Source organism: Zingiber officinale, chromosome 5A (genome assembly GCF_018446385.1).
Source record: "Zingiber officinale cultivar Zhangliang chromosome 5A, Zo_v1.1, whole genome shotgun sequence".
Taxonomy (NCBI): Eukaryota; Viridiplantae; Streptophyta; class Magnoliopsida; order Zingiberales; family Zingiberaceae; genus Zingiber; species Zingiber officinale.
Window position 1 is genome coordinate 90866748 of NC_055994.1, and position 5209 is coordinate 90871956.

Below are 5209 nucleotides of genomic sequence, written 5' to 3' on the forward strand. Positions count from 1 at the left end.
CTAGTCCTAATCGTTATCTTGGGCACTTTTAGATTTATAGTGTCCAAGGTCACCCTGCTCTCTAGCGCAGTCATATGACTGCCTCAATGCTTGCCCTGCTTCCTCTGGCTCCTCCGCGTGCTCTATGTCCAACATATAGTGCACTATTTGCGCACACTGCTGTTCATTTTACACCTCTATCTGATTCTTTGGAATGGATGGTTGACTCTGGCGCCTCTCATCATATCATCACTGATCTCACTACTCTCTCGTTACATGTGCCTTACTCTGGGAATGATAGTGTCGTCAATGGTGATGGTTCTGGACTACCCATTACACATGCTGATTCTTTCTCTTTCTCCACTTCATCTTTTCCTTTAGTTTTTTCTAATGTTTTACGTCTTTTCTGTGTTTATCTCGTCATCTATTTCCTTATGGTATAGTCATTTAGGTCATCCGTCATTTGGTGTGTTGTAACATTTTTTGTTATCCTTGGATCTTTAGTTTCCTGTGAATACTTTGTCTAATTTTCATGCACTTTGTGCAATATTAATAAGAGTCATAAATTTCCCTTTTCATAAATCTAGTATTTCGTCTCGTGCTCCTTTGGATATTATCTTTTCTGATGTTTGGACATCTCCTATATCATCATTTGATGGACTTAAGTATTATGTTATCTTTGTTAATCATTTTACAAAGTATATATGGTTTTATCCCTTACGCAACAAATCGGATGTATACTGTACCTTTATTGTTTTCAAAACTCTTGTTGAAAATCAGTTCTCGATGACTATCAAAACACTCTTCATTGACAATGGAGGTGAATTCTTAACCATTCGCTCCTTTCTTATTACTCATGGTATCAGTCACCTTACCACTCCTCCACACACTCCTGAACACAATGGATACTCTGAACGTCATCATTGTCATATTGTCGAAACTAGTCTCATTTTATTATATAGAGCATCTATTCCACTGACTTTCTGGCCTTATGTCTTTGCTACAGTAGTCGATTTGATTAACCGTATGCCTAAGGTTGGTCTTTCCCACATGCTCTCTTTTGAAAAATTGGTCACCACCATTCCTGATCTTTCTAAGCTTCGAGTTTTCAGGTGTTTATGCTTTCCGTGGCTATGCTCCTACTCTCACCACAAGCTTGATCCCAAGTCAACCTCTTGTGTCTTCTTTGACTATTCTCTCATCCAAAGTGCCTTTTTGTGCTATGATGTCACTCTCAAAAGACTCTTTATATCTCATCATATTAAGTTTATGGAGCACGTTTTTTCATTTGTCATCACCTCCTCCTTGGAGTCCACAATAATAGATATTGACTCTGAGCTCTCTATCGTACCAATCCTCTTGTGGGACCCTACGACACCGGTACCGCAACCTACCACTAGTCATAGCTATCAGCAACTGACTTCTTCACTACTGTCATCACTACCGCCATCATCACCTCTTGTTGTCGGATCATCCACGCTGCCTAGTGGCGATCGACCCTCTAGCCCACCGCTTCTCTATCCCCCTCTCACTTCTCAAAATCAACATCCCATGCAAACTCACTCTAAAAATGTCATCTACAAATCCAATCTAAAGTATCTTCTTCATACTAGTCTTCCACAACCCTGTGAACCCTCCTCTGTCACACAGGCACTCAAAGATACAAATTGGGTACAGGACATACACGAAGAGTATGATGCTCTCCTCTGTAATCAGACTTGGACTCTTGTCTCGCCTTCGCGAGAGCAAAATCTTATGGGTAATAGGTGATTGTTTCACATTAAGCGTAATTCTGATGGCTCAAATGATTTGTATAAGGCTCACCTTGTTGCCAAGGGTTTTCATGAACGTCCTAGTGTTGACTTTTATGATACATTTAGCCATGTTATTAATCCAGTAACAATGCGCATTATTTTTAGTCTGGCTGTGAATCGGGGGAGGCGTCTTTGCCAACTTGATGTCAACAATGTGTTTCTTAATGATCACCTTGAAGAGGAAGTTTATATGGCACAATTTTCGGGTATGCGTAGTGCTGAGTTTTTGGATCATGTGTGCCATTTGTATAAGCCGTTTTATGGCCTAAAGCAGGCCCCGTGTGCCTGGTATTTAGAGCTTCGCACTTTCTTGGTCTCTCTTAGCTTTGTTGTATCTCGGGCTAACACCTCCTTATTTGTTTATTTTCAGGATGGTACTCCTATATATTTCCTTGTATATGTTGATGATCTAATCATTACATGGAATGATGCTTCTTCTGTTGACGTCATAGTATGTAAACTTCATGCAAATTTTACGATTAAGGATCTTGGGGTTCTTTCCCTCTTCTACGGTGTTAAGGTTCATTCAACCTCAAATGGTCTTCTCTTGTCTCAGCAAAAGTATGTCATTGATCTTCTCTCCAAACACAACAAGCTTGACTCCAAGCCGGTCTCCACTCCTATTGCTACTGGCTCTCGTCTTACTTTACATGATGGGTCTTCATTTTTTGATGTGACTAAGTTCCGACAAGTGGTTGGGAGCTTACAACATCTCCGTATGACTCGTCCTGATATTTCCTTTGCTGTCAATAAGATCTCACAGTTTATACATGCTCCTTTAGAGACACATTGGGCCACTATGTGTTGGTACCCCTAAGGTAGTTTTGATGTGATCAACCAAGTAATGTTAGGTCCTGTTGTATTTAACCCTGTGTCTAAGTGTGCAGGAACTTAGGAGCACAAGACGTTGAGCAAAAAATGCAACTAGCGAGAAGGACGACACGAAAGAGAGCCGACGGGCTTAGTGCGTCTGAGGGACGAGGTGTTGCGGAAGAGTACACGAGCAGACGAGAAGGAGGCGTGCAGTATTTCCCAGGGATGAGAAGCCGGAACGGAAGCTTGCTCGAGAATGCCAAATGTTGGGTTAAGGTGAGCCCTATTTTGGATGGCAGAAATCACTCAAACGAGAAGAACCGGAGCGGAAGACCTAGACCGATGCAAGCGGAACTGAAGCAGGAGACCGGGACCAAGGGTTGATTTTTGGCCACAAGGCGCTCGGACTAGGTCGAGGCACCCGGAACCATTCCGGGTGCTCGGAACCTGATTTTTATCCAATTTAACGTAGCATTTGAATGTTGCATTCGGGATAGATTTCTATGCCATTACAGGCGCCTAAAACCCTTCTAAGAGTCCCGAGCAGGGCTATATAAGCAACCCTACTCCCAAAAACTAGGTGAACAACAAGAAATACAAAGAAACAACACTTGTACTCTTTTGGTTTCCTGTTTAGCTTTCTAATTCTATGCATTCATTGCTGTGAAGAGGATTCTCTATCTGAAGGAGAAATTAGTGTGACTTCATCTGTCTTAGATTAACAACCCCCCGGTTGTAACCAAGTAATTCGTTGTGTCTCTGTATTTTAGTTTCTTTATTATTCTTATGCAAGTGTTCTTTTAATTAAGTTATAAGTTTGAGAAAGGTTGTGTAAAATATGGTGTCCAAATAATAATTAAATAATAAGATTATTTGAGAAATAGTCTTATTGGATTTTTTTAGAACTTTTTAGTAATTTTCTAGAAATTAATTAGAGCTCGTATGACGTAGTCAGAGGGGATGCATTAATGGGCTTAAGAAAAGCTTGTTTGGAATACCCGGATGTGGGAGTTGATTGAGAAATTGATCTAGGGTTTGATTGAAAACCCCTAAGTTATAAAATTATATTCCCATGCCCTAGCTCCCACACTACCGATCCTTTCCTTTTTCCTTCCTCCATGAATCCCTCTTCCCCGTGCTTTCTCGTCGTCGCCATCTCCTCCTCATCCACCCAACTCACCGACACTTCCTCTCCTCAGCTCGAGCAGCGACGATTTCCCTCTTCCCCGAGTTCTCCGTCTCCCTCACCCGACAGTGATTTATTCCCCCTCTCATCTCTTCCACGAGCTTTCTCCACTCGGTAGCCACGACCGACACCAGCGGACGAGAGCCACCTGAACGCCACCGAGGGTCACCTCTCCAATCCTCTTCTTCCTTCCCTCCTCGCATCTCTGCCCTGGAGCGATCGCCGCCTTCTCTCTGCCCTAGCTCCTGATCATCGTAGTCGGCCACTGCCTTGTTCCTGGCGCACCCCGATGCCCTAGTGTCATCACCGCCCTCTTCTGTTTTGGATTGACATCACGGTAACCAGTTGATTTCGTTGGAGAGGAGGCTACAAATCTGGGTTTGGGTTGAGTCTTGCAAATTCTAGCAGTGATCTTCTCCAACAACTTCCACCTCACTCCGGTCAGGTTTACTGGCAGCAAGTTGTCTCCGGCTATGAATCACCGACTAAGGCTTCAAATTTGGGTAAGTTATGCTCAATATAAGGTTAAGTATGAGTTGATTTCTCTAGTTGAATTAATTGATTCATGATGCCTAGTGGATTTAAGATTTAAATTAAATGATATGTTGATTTGGGTGAATTTTGGAGATGAATCATGTATGAACCTAATCTAATTAGGTTGTAGTATGGTTAAGATTAATTAGAGATTTATCTATAACTATGTTTGATTAGAGTGATTCTATTTAGATGAGGGGGAGTTGTTTAGTTAGTTACTTCATATGTAATTAGCTAAATATACTATGTGATCGCAGGACTTTGTTTCGGTACAAGTGTCTCGACGTAGAATTTCTAGACATGATCTACGTATAAAGGCGGGTACTTCTTACTTTGGCTTTCTTTAGTTCTTTGGAACTTGGTGCATGAACTATTATTTTTGGATAAGGACTACTTTACCTTGACTCCACTCGTATTTTTCTTGTGCTTGATACTTCCACTCAAACCTTTGAGTTATTCGTTTCTATATCCATACAGTCTCTTGTTGTCATCTATGATATTTAACAGATATTAGATACCAACCTTATATGCTTTGATTGTTGTTTATTTATGTACCGTATTGAGCATGATGGCTTCATGTAACATACCTGATTCATGTTTATATGTATATGATGACTGTTGTATTTTGCGCATCATATCATTGCATACATGTTAATGATAAATTCTCCTTTGCGGTCGAGAGAGTCATTAACCAAGGTCGCACACTCGGCCACTCGAGAGAGTAGCAGCTGGAGCAGATGCTACTTGTCCTATCGTGCTACACTCGGCCACTCATGGATAGTGGTAGCTGGAGTTATGAGCAGCAAGGACCCCCTTCGCTTTGTAGTTAGTTAGCTACTCAACACCTGCCCACTCGGTCACTCGAGAGTAGTGACGACCTTTC